Here is a 13,046-nt window from a genome sequence, read left to right as displayed (position 1 = left end):
TTACTTCTGCAACCTGAATCCCCTTTGCCAAGTGACACATTCACATGTTTGGGGGTGAGGACGGGACAGTGTGGAGGGTCATTACGCTGCTGACCACAAGAGCTAACACTCTTTAAACATTCTATGTGCCAGGTAAATACTTTGTAATAAGTAACGATGATAACAGTGAAAAAGCTGTAAGTTCATATACACAGAACGCAGGCTGGAGAACTATTCCTTTAAAAAGAAACTCTTGATTCTACTCAGTTTCTCAGTTACACGTATTATCTCCGTGGACGAGAATTAATACTGGTGTCAGGCAGAGCCGACCGGGAATTTCTGGTCCCACGTTTTGGTGACAGTCTTACAACATGCCAGATCTCTGGTGATCTCCAAGCGTAATTATTTGCATATTCTAGTTGACACGGCTCAAGTGCTCTTTGTTGTTCCAACAATACAGTGGGAACGAAAGGTGACTGTGAGCAGAGGACGCCCACATGATCTGAAGCAGCCCTTTTAGTAGAAATGACCATGTGAGTCAACACGCTTATTGGCAGCAGTGATCGTGTCATCGTGGCTGAAAGCCTTTTTGATCTATGAACGTCATCTGAGCTTTACCTTTAGTTTCTGAACAGAACATCTTTATTTAAAACACCTGACACTTGGGGCGCCTGGGTGGCGCAGTCGGTTAAGCGTCCGACTTCAGCCAGGTCACGATCTCGCGGTCCGTGAGTTCGAGCCCCGCGTCGGGCTCTGGGCTGATGGCTCAGAACCTGGAGCCTGTTTCCGATTCTGTGTCTCCCTCTCTCTCTGCCCCTCCCCCGTTCATGCTCTGTCTCTCTCTGTCCCAAAAATAAATAAAAAATGTTGAAAAAAAAATTTATAAAAAAAAACACCTGACACTTGTAACATCAAGCGGCCCTTTCTATATTTTCCCAAACCAAATGTCGTAATCTGCTCTGTATTCTAGAAGGGGACTCCGCTTCGTCAAATCATTTTGGAAACAAATGACCTGAGGTAAGCTTCTTACTGTCACCAGCACGTTGAAAAGAGTATCTGGTCCATGTTTCAACTTTATGCGCTGTTAACTCTGAATGCAGCCTTTTATTTTATTTTTTTTTTATTCTTGAATGCAGCCTTTTAATGTAAATGACCATGTGATTTAACATATGGGAAGAAATCTCCACAATTCTCAGGTTCTACTAATTTGATGTATGGCCAAAAGCAATGATTCAAGTTTCATTTAAGAAACCTTTCAATTTTTTTTTTTTTTTACATTCTGAAACCTAATTCCTGCTAGACATTTGGGATGATCTGGTGATACCTGGAGACAAATTACTATACGGAATAAACCCCAAATCCCTTAAAAGACAAGAATTTTGAAATCCAGTAGCTTGATGGTCAGCCTTCCCATCCATGTGTATTCCACACAGACACTACACTGGTAGGCTAATTCGCATGTGGAAAATGCCATCAAACCTGCAGAAAGTATTAAATTTACAGTGGTACTGTAGGTTCTGCCTTTATTAACTACAAATATGTCAAGTATAAATGTTAAATAAGCGACTTTTAATCAAGGATACCAACTATTGAACACTCTAAACATTTTACACATTTGAAGAAGAGAGTGCATATTTAAATGTTCATTTTAATACTGGTAAAACTGCAACTTTAAACAGTATGTGACCTTCAAAAAGTAATCAATCAAAGAGATGTCTAAGTTATCAGATAAGGCATAACATTAGGCTTTGAACACTGCCACAATTCACACTTTAACCACATGTACCAGAACCTATGGCAAAACAAAGATGAGCACTGCGGTGACTACTTAAGTGCTTTGCCAAGTGCATGTGGGCTCACTCCTCCTCGTGAAAATGGGGAAAATACATCTAAATGTTTCACACTAAAGTCAAAAACACATTAAATGGATCACGCCATTAATTTAATTACCTCGGAAGCTGAAAAATAGACACATTCTATATGTCTACAAATTCAAATTCAGTTTATTTAACTGTTATCCTGTGGTCCAATATGAGTCTTAAACTAAAAACTAGAACTAAGAATTTCAGGTGAAGTAGATTTTTCATGTACAGAAATCGTTTAATGGACTCTGAAAACAATAAATCTTCTCTTGGTCACTGTTTTAAAAAAAATGATTTAACAAAGGTTTTTAAAATAGACATGACCATTTTTTCTAATCCAAAATGTGTAGCTTGAAGTCTCTAAGTAACAAGTTGAAATATAAAGTTTACGAACATTAAAAATTTTCTTTTTAATACAGAGAAGACCTTAATATTGTAGCAACAACAGCTGCTAGATTTTAAGGGAAGGCTGTAAAGTAGGATATTATTACACAGCGAAATCCACTTACTGAGCCTATTTAATCCCACAGTCTTGCCACTACCACAGTGTTTTTCCTAAGTGTTGTAGAACATTCTCTGTAGGAGGGAACTCCTGCTTTCCAAGGAAATTCTATATAGGGCAAGAAAAGAAGGGAGAAATAAACAGTAAAACATATGGATTACGCCAAATCCGATATTCCAGAGCAGTACAGACAGTACCCCTCCCCCCCAATCTGCAGTCTCACTTCCCGAGGTTTCATTACCAGTGGTCAAGTGTGGTCAACCACGGGCCAGGAGCAGAGGATGCTCCTGAAGCACTGCCAGGTCAGTGGCAGCCTCATGCTATGTCCCAGTGCCTAGGTCACTCACCTCCCTCCATCTCATCACATGGGCATTTTACCGTCTCGTCATCACAAGAAGACTAGGTACAGGGTAAGATAATTTGAGAGGAGGACCACATTCATATAACCTTCATTACACCATACTGTTATAATTGTTTATTATTAGATTGTTGTTAATCTCTTTCTGTACCTAATGCAGAGTAAACTTTATCATAGGTCCGTATGAATAGGAAAAAACACAGTATACATGTAGGGTTTGGTACTGTGTGTGGTTTCAGGCATCCACTAGGATCCTGGAAGGTACTTCCTGCAGATAAGGGGGCACTACTGTAGCTACTTATCAGTACACTCTACTACTAAACCAGTTACTGTCACTAAATTCATTTATCATAAAAAAGAATATCAAAACCACTCATTTACCATTAAATTCTATCATCACTAAACTCTACTACTACATCAAAGCAGAAATGGGCCACTTAACAGAGAAAACCAGATTGTCCTCGTGGTAAAGATGTGGCCATGTCTTGAACAGATCACTTAAGTGAGATGTTAAATCTATTCGCTATGAAGCATCTCAGCTAGTGTCATAAAGGTAGATCCACAAGCCGGTTTAGTAATGAACACCTATATGAAAATTATTACTTTTAAGACAAACATGTCCAGCATAACAAAGACGTCTCCCTCCATGACAAAGGTCTGGCAGGTTTGCCTGTAACCCATAATAAAATATCTGGGTTCCCTAAGCTCGGGGTTCTTCCTGTAATGTAACTCACTGTATGTGAGGCATCACCGGGCCCTCACTGAGTTGCTTTATGAGAACTGAGGCTCAAAGAACTAGGCAAGAAAATAACATTCTTGGCTACTGCTATTGCTGTGGGAAAAAACTCTTTTGTCTCTGTCCCAGGAGGCTCATGTCTTTTGCCAGCATTAATGAAATTGTGGCAAGTTGTTAGTTTCCAAGTACAATAAAATCTCAAGATCATGAGAGTTCTCAGGAAGAAGAAAAAGATCTGACATTCTACTTCTCGTTTGTTCAGAATTTTATCACACGAGTGGTGAATTTTATCAACTGCTTCTGCATCTGCTGAAATACAAGATAATTTTTCTCCACTGTCCTATTCATATAGTAAATTATACTGATTTTCAAATGCTAAATGAAACTTTCATTCCTGGAATAAGGTCACTTTGGCCATAAGCTATTATTCTTTCTACAAATTGTCAGACTCAGTCTGCTAGTATCTTTAAAATAATTTTTGCATCCATGTTCATGAGATTGGTCTGTAATTTTCCATTCTTGTAATGTCATTGGTCTGGTTTCGGTCTCATGACTATACTCACTTCTCTGGAAAACGTAAAACTGATATTCCTCCTAATTTCTTTTAAATGTTTGAGGAATTCATTAATATAGCCATCTGAGCCTAGATTTTGTGGGAAGAGTTTATGATTCAATTTCTCTAATAAATACAAAAACGACTGAGACTTTCTGTATCTTCTAGAGTCTGTTTTTGTTAAGTTGAATTGTCCTAGGAAGTTGCTCATTTAATCAAAAATTTGTATTGAAGTCATTAGCAATGTCCTCTCACCTTTTCAATGACTGTAAGATTTGTAGTGATATTTCCTTTCTGAAAACTGTTCTTTATCTTATGTCTTTTCACTTTTTTCGCTTTGTCAGTTTCATCAGGGGTTTATCAACTTTATTATATTTCTTCAAGAATCTTTTGGCTTTGTTGATCCTTCTTATTGTATATTTGTTATTTCAGTAGTTTCCACACTTCTTGTACTTCTTTTGGATTATTTTTTCTTCTAACTTGCATTAATTAACTGCTCATTAATTTTGTTTCATTTTTATGACATAGGAACTTAAGGCTATCCATTTAAGTTTACAAAGCTCTAAACAGCATCCCTCAAGTTTTGATGTGGAGGGTTTTCATTATCATTCCTTAACTGAAACCTACCTTCTAGTTTTCATTATATGATTTCTTCTTTCACTCACTGTTTATTTAGACGTTTATTTCCAAACACAGGAATTTCCTATGTATCTTTCCATTGCTGATTTCTGGTTATCTGAATTGTAGCCAGAGAGCACACTCTTTTTCAGTCCCTGGTATTTACTGGCACTTACTTTATGGTCTAGCGCATGGCCAAACCATGTAAATGTTTCGAAGCCCTGAAGAGACTTGACTTTGCAATTATCATGTGCATTACGTTCTACATAATGTCCAATAGGTTGACTTGGTTACTTGGATTATTCAAACCTTCTATACTATTACTGACTTTTTTGTTTCTTCTGAGAGGTATTTTTAAATCTCCCATTATAATTGTAAAGCTTGCCAATTTCTCCTGATAGTTCTAGAAATATTTGCTTTATATTTTAAGGTGTTTTACTAGATGCATAGAAATTTCAAACTGTTATTTATTCCTGGTTAATCAAATATTTATTCTTCAGCAATTTTACTGAAATTACCATATGATCCAGAGTCTATTTTGTCTAACATTACTATAGTGTGGTTCTTTTTTCCATCCTTTTATCTTCTGACATCCTAATGTTTTTAAGATGTGTTTCTAGAGATACTGTATAGGTGGGTTTTTTTTTTTAATGTTTATTTATCTTTGAGAGAGAGAGAGAGAGCGAGAGAGAGTAGGGGAGGGACAGAGAGAGAGGGAGACACAGAATCTGAAGCAGGCTCCAGGCTCTGAGTTGTCAGCACAGAGCCCAATGCGGGGCTCGAACTCACGAACCTGAGATCATGACCTGAGCCGGAGTCAGACGCCCAACCGACTTGAGTGGCCCAGCCACTCTGACAATCTGAGTCTTTCAAAGGAGTATTTTGTTCATTCACGTTCATGTTTAATTACTGACATAACTGAGTTTTCATCATCTTACTAAATACGTCCTATTTCTCCTGCCTATTCTCTATGTCCTTTTACTCTTACCTACTTTTGTAGGCTAAAAAAACTTTTATCAATCCATACCCCCTATGTTAGCATTGTGGTTAACATAGAACACAAGAGCTGCCATGTTTAAGTGTACAGTTCTAGGTACTCAGGATATTCACACTGCTCTGCAGCCGCTGCCATCATCCATCTCCAGCACTTTTTCATCTTCCCACACATACTCTTACTCTTACCCATTAAACAGCTACACCCCTCCTTCCCTCCCCCAGCCTGACAACCATCACTATGAATTTGACTCCTCTAGGTACCTCGTATAAGTGGAATCCAATGGGACTTGTCCTCTTGTGACTGGCTCATCTCACTTATCACAGTCTTCGAGGTTCATCCATGCTGCACCACGGGTTAGAGTTTCATTCCTTTTCCAGGCTGAGTAAGATTCCATTGTGTGTGTAGATCACATTTTGTATCTACTCATCCACTGATGGGTGTTTGGGTGGCTCCCATCTTGTAGCTCTTATGAATAATGCTACTTTGAACGTGGTGCACAACTTAACATTTGTGTCCCTGCTTTCGGTTCTTCCAGTTACCCAGAAGTAGAACTTCTAGATCACATGGTAATTCTATGTTTAATGTTTCTGAAATACTGCAGTACCCATTTTCCATAGTGGCTGCACTATTCCCACCAGCAATGCACAGAGTTTCCAATTTTACCCCACCAACACTTGTCATTTTCTGTTTTTGATAATAACCATCCAAATGGAAGTGAAGTGCTATGTCACTGTGGTTTTTATTGCATTTTCCTAATGATTAGTGATAATGAGCATATTTTCATGTGCTTATTGGCCATTTACATATCTTCTTTGGAGAAATGTCTATTCAAATCCTTTGCCCATTTAAAAATTGTATTTATTTATTTATTTTTTTACTGTTGTTGAGTTGTAGATGTTCTTTACATATTTTGGATACCGACCTTATCAGATAAATGATTTACAAATACTTTCTCTCATTTTGTGGACTGCCTCTGTTGAGAGTATCCTTTGATGCACATTTTTAATTTTGATGAAGTCTAATTTATCTATCTTTTCATATCCAAGAAATCATTGCCAAATCCAGTGTCCTGAAGCTTTTCCTCAGTTTTCTTCTAAGAGTTGTATAGTATTAGCTTGTATGCTTAGGTCTTTGATCCATTTTGAGTTCGTTTTTGTACATGGTGTAAGGGAAGACTCCAATTTCATTTTGTGCATGATTTTAAAAATTATTCTTTTAGTGATTACACCAAAGGTTACAACATGCATCCTCTACTTCTCAGTCTGGTATCTACCAGTACACACGTAAAAGGAGAGTTAGTAGAGCAGGACGAGGACTGCTCTCCTCAGGAAGATCTGCTTGCAAGGCTGGCCCTTGGCTACTTTCTAGGAACTTGGGTTTTGGAAGGATTCCCAGCAATGCCAGAAGTGGTAAGAGTGGCTCACTGTACTAAAACTGTAAAAATAATGTGGTTTATGCTGAACAGCTGCTTTCTTTCTGAGAGTCTGAAACTTTGGTATGTGCTAGGCAGTGGATCCTATGTGACTCGTCACCAATAAAAGTATTGGGCCCAGATTCTCTAATGAGATTTCTTGGTGGACAACATTTCATATGTGCTGTCACAAGTCGTTCCTGGAGGAAACAAGCACATCTTGTGTGACCCCACTGGGAAAGGACTCTTGGAAGCTTATGCCTGGTGCCTTCTGGACATCACCTTACGTGGCTTTTCCCTTTGTGGATTTTGCCGTCAAATCATAGCCATGAGTACAACTATACGCTGAGTCACGTGACTTCTCCAAGTCAATCACCGAACCTGGGAGGGTGGGGTAGTACTGGGGACCCTCAACGTCGTACATTTTACCCTCTTCCCAACCTACAAGGAGTTTAGACTAGTAACAGTACCTAATCCCCTTTCAACTGATTTACTACTGTCTTATATTTATATTGGACCCTATAAAATACCATTATTCTTGTTTTATACAGTCAATACTAATTGATATATACCACATTTTGATCTTTATTTCTCCTGCACCTCTGACCTTTCATCTAAAATCACTTTCCTTCTGAAGAAAGATCTCAGATACACAACCTGACCTTATGCCTTAAAGAGCTGGAAAAAGAACAACAAATAAAACCCAAAACCAGCAGGAGATAGGAAATAATAAAGATTAGAGCAGAAATTAATGCTATTGAAACCAAAAAACAGTAGAACAGATCAATGAAACCAGAGGCTGCTTCTTTGAAAGAATTAACAAAATTGATAAACCACGAGCCAGTTTGATAAAAAAGAAAAAAGGAAAGGACCCAAATAAATAAAATCAAGAAGAGGAGAGATCACAACCAACATAGCAGAAATAAAAACAATAATAAGAGAATACTACGAGCAATTATATGCCAATAAAATGGGTAATCTGGAAGAAATGGACAAATTTCTGGAAACATATACACTACCAAAACTGAAACAGGAAGAAATAGAAAATTTGAACAGACCCATAACCAGTAAAGAAATCGAATTAGTAATCAAAAATTTCCCCCAAAACATGAGTTCAGGGCCAGATTCCAAAACCAGACAGAGACCCCACTAAACCTTGATTCCAAAACCAGACAGAGACCCCACTAAAAAGGAGAACTATAGACCAATTTCTCTGGTGAACATGGATACAAAAATCCTCAACAAGATATTAGCCAACCAGATCCAACAATACATTAAAAAAATTATTTACCACCACCAAATGGGATTTATACCTGGGATTCAGGGCTGGTTCAATACCCACAAAACAATCAATGTGATTCATCACATCAATAAAAGAAAGGACAAGAGCCATATGATCCTCTCCATAGATGCAGAAAAAGCATTTGACAAAATACAGCATCTTTTCTTGATAAAAACCCTCAAGAAAGTAGGGATAGAGGGATCATACCTCAAGATCATAAAAGCCAAATACGAAAGACCCAACGCTAATATCATCCTCAATGGGGAAAAACTGAGAGCTTTCCCCCTAAGGTCAGGGACAAGACAGGGGTGTCCACTCTCGCCACTGTTATTCAACACAGTATTGGAAGTCTTAGCCTCAGCAATCAGACAACACAAAGAAATAAAAGGCATCCAGATCGGCCAGGAGGAGATCAAACTTTCACTCTTCACAGATGACATGATACTCTATGTGGAAAACCCAAAAGATTCCACTAACTAACTTCTAGAACTGATTCATGAATTCAACAAAGTTGCAGGATATAAAATCAATGCACAGAAATCAGTTGCATTCCTATACACCAAAAATGAAGCAAAAGAAAGAGAAATCAAGGAATTGATCCCATTTACAATTGCAGCAAAACCCATAAAATACCTAGGAATAAATCTAACTAAAGAGGTGAAAAATCTATACACTGAAAACTATAGAAAGCTTATGAAAGAAATTGAAGAAAACACACACACACACACAAATGGAAAAAGATTCCATGCTCCTGGATAGGAAGAACAAATATTGTTAAAATGTCAATACTACCCAAAGCAATCCACATATTCAATGCAATCCCTATCGAAACAACACCAGCATTCTTCACAGAGCTAAAACAAATAATCCTAAAATTTGTATGGAACCAGAAAAGACCCCAAATAGCCAAAGCAATCTTGAAAAAGAAAACCAAAGCGGGAGGCATCACAATTCCAGACTTCAAGCTATACTACAAAGCTGTAATCATTAAGACAGTATGGTACTGGCACAAAAACAGACACTCAGATCAATGGAACTGAATAGAGAACCTAGAAATGGACCCACAAATGTATGGCCAACTAATCTTTGACAAAGCAGGAAAGACTCTCCAATGGAATAAAGACAGTCTCTTCAGCAAGTGGTGCTGGGAAAACTGGACAGCGACATGCAGAAGAATGAACCTGGACCACTTTCTTACACCAGACACAAAAATAAACTCAAAATGGGTGAAAGACCTCAATGTAAGATGCCATCAAAATCCTCGAGGAGAAAGCAGGCAAATACCTCTTTGATCTTGGCCGCAGCAACTTCTTACTCAACACGTCTCCAGAGGCAAGGGCAACAAAAGCAAAAATGAACTATTGGGACCTTGTCTAAATAAAAAGCTTCTGCACAGTGAAGGAAACAATCAGCAAAACTAAAAGGCAACCAACAGAATGGGAGAAGATATTTGCAAACGACATATCAGATAAAGGGTTAGTATCCAAAATCTATAAAGAACTTATCCAACTCAACACTCAAAAAACAAATGATCCAGTGAAGAAATGGGCAGAAGACATGAATAGACACTTCTCCAAAGAAGACATCCAGATGGCCAACTGACACATGAAAAAATGCTCAACATCACTCATCATCAGGGAAATACAAATCAAAACCACAATAAGATATCACCTCACCCCTGTCAGAATGGCTAACATTAACAACTCAGGGAACAACAGATGTTGGCAAGGATGAGGAGAAAGAGGAACCCTTTTGCACTGTTGGTGGGAATGCAAACTGGTGCAGCCACTCTGGAGAACAGTATGGAGTTTCCTCAAAAAATTAAAAATAGAACTACTCTTTGACCCAGCAATTGCACTACTAGGTATTTATCCAAGGGACACAGGGATGCTGTTTCAAAGGGACACGTGCACCCCAATGTTTATAGCAGCACTACCAACAATAGCCAAAGTATGGAAAGAGCCCAAATGTCCATCGATGGACGAATGGATGAAGATGTGGTGTGTGTGTGTGTGTGTGTGTGTGTGTGTGTGTGTGTACACAATGGAGTATTACTCGGCAATCAAAGAGAATGAAATCTTGCCATTTGCAACTACGTGGATGGAACTAGAGGGTATTATGCTAAGCGAAATTAGTCAGAGAAAGACAGATATCATATGACTTCACTCATATGAGGACTTGAAAACACAGAACAGATGAACACAAGGGAAGGGAGGCAAAAAATAATATAAAAACAGGGAGGGGGACAAAACCTAAAAGACTTTTAAATATGGAGAACAAACCAAGGGTTACTGGAGGGGTTATGGGCTACATGGGTAAGGGGCATTGAAGAAATCTACTCATGAAATCATTGTTGCACTATATGCTAACTAATTCGGATGTAAACTTTAAAAAAATGCAAAATAAATAAATAAATTAAATTAAATTAAATCACTTTCCTTCTTCCTAGAGAACACTCTTTATTATTTTCTTTACTGTAACAAGTTTTCTAAGAAACAAATTATCTTAGTTTTTTCTTGAGTAAAAACATATTTATTTCACATTTATTCTGGAAGGCTCTTTTTGTGAGTAAAGAACCCAAGGTTTGCAGAATTATTTGATGGCTTCTGTTAAGAATCAGATGTCAATCTAATTGTTGTACTCTTTAGGTAAATTCTTTTTCCTCTAGCTGTTTTATACATTTTCTTTTTAGCTTTGTTTTATTAAGCAGTTTTTCTCTCATCTACTGAAGTCTTTTTATTTTTCCTGCTTGGGATTTGAATAGGATTTTACTGAATTTGTGGCTTGATGTTTTTCACCACTTAAAACAATATTTCAGCCATCTTGTTTTCCCCAAAATTATGTCTGTTCTGTTTTCCCTTTTTTTTTTTAAGTTTATTTATTTTGAGAGAGGAAGAGAGAGAGATAGCAGAAGAGGGCAGAGAGGGAGGGAAAGGGAGAATCTGAAGCAGGGTCTGTGCTGTCAGCACAGAGCCCAATGGGGGCTTGAACTCACATGCTGTGAGAACATGGCCTGAGCTAAAATCGAGTCAGGTGCTTAACTGACTGAGTCACCCAGGCGCCCCTCTTCCTTCTCTTTCCTTCCTATTAAAACTCGGTTGCACACACAGTGAGCATCTCACAGTGCCTCTCTCTTACCTTCTCTCTCATGTTTTCCAACCTTTTCTCTCTCTCTGCTTCATTCCACAGTTTTTTTCTCACCCATCTTTCTAAGTCTCACTTCAACTATTTGCCTAAGATGCCATGGAACCTATTAACTCAGTACTTTTAGTTTTTCATTTTTTGTTATTGGAATTTCCATTTTTAAAAGATTTTCATTTCTCTGTTGAAATTCTCAATCTTGTCTTTTGCTCCCCTTACTATAATAAATCTGAATGTTAGCTTTTGTGTGTAATAAATCACCTTCAAAGCTTAGTAGCTTGAAACAATGGCCATCTATTCAAGCCTATAAATCCACAGTTCAGCAATGGGCTGGACTCAGGGGAGTGATTCTTCTCATCCTGGTCAGGCTCACTAGGGCCTTCAGGGGCAGCTGCCAGGCTGGGGAGGTGATCTCCGGATCTAGGCCAAGTCACACGTTTGGGGGCAGCTGGTTACAGGCTGGAATGCCTTGGCTGTCCTCCCTGTAATCTTTTGTCCTCTAGCAGATGGGGCTTCATGTGGTTTCAGAGAGCAGAGTGATCACGTCCTCTTGAAGACCAGGCTTCGAAATGGCACAACTTGTCAAAGCAAGTCAAAAGGCTGGTCCAGATTCAAGTGGGTGGGAAAACAGACTGCACATCTTGATGAAAGGAGCCTCAAAGTCACATTGCACACGGTCATGAGTGCAGGGAAGAGAACAGCTATGGCCATTTTTGCAACAGTCTACCACATATAAGAATATGTGTTTTCTTCTTTTTTAAAAAATATTTATTTATTTTGAGAGAGAGAGAGAGCGCATGTGTGCGAGAGAGCACGAGCATGAGCCGGGGAGGGGCAGAGAGAGAGAGGGAGAGAGAGAGAGAATCCCAAGCAGGCTCTGCATTGTCAAGGGTGGGAACCCGACTCAGGGCTTGGTCTCACAAATTGGAAGATCACAACCTGAGCTGAAATCAAGAGTTGGATGCTTAACCAACTGAGCCATTCAGGCATCCCTATAAGCATATATTTTTTTAATGTGTCTGATAACTTAAACATTTGGAGTCCCTGTGGGTAATTTCTATAATCTAGTGTTTATGCTAATTTTCATTCATGTGGTCTCACTTCATTTATTAGTTATTTTGGATTGTGCGCTCTTATTTACAAAATAACTGGTATGTGCAAAATTGTTGGCAGAAATAATTTGAAGCCTAAAATGATACTGCTTTATTCCAGAGAATTCTTGTCTTCATTTCCTCTAGGTGCATGAAAGAAATAACCCCAGATCCCTCCAACTTAGGAAATAACTTCTGAAGCTGAGTTACAGTCTCTCTGAGGAACTCTGCTTCTGGTTCAGTTACTTAACCTGCTGAGGTTCCAACCCATTGCTGAGAGTTCACCAACGCCCCATCTCCCTGGCTTCAATGCCATCCGAGGGTCCCTTAAACTAGCTCCCCCTCTGCCAATAATAGCACGGAAAAAGTGGTCCCGACACTGGGCATGTTTCCCTGAGACTCATCGCTGTACCCTGGCCCACCGATTCCTCATTACCTCGACAGCTCCCCAGTGCCTTGTTTAAACAGATATTCTTTAAATTTATTTGGCTTTTTGAGCTGCTGTCTATAAAAGCT

This window comes from Lynx canadensis, chromosome C1 (assembly GCF_007474595.2).
Source record: "Lynx canadensis isolate LIC74 chromosome C1, mLynCan4.pri.v2, whole genome shotgun sequence".
NCBI lineage: Eukaryota > Metazoa > Chordata > Mammalia > Carnivora > Felidae > Lynx > Lynx canadensis.
Note: the sequence above shows the minus strand (reverse complement) of the source record.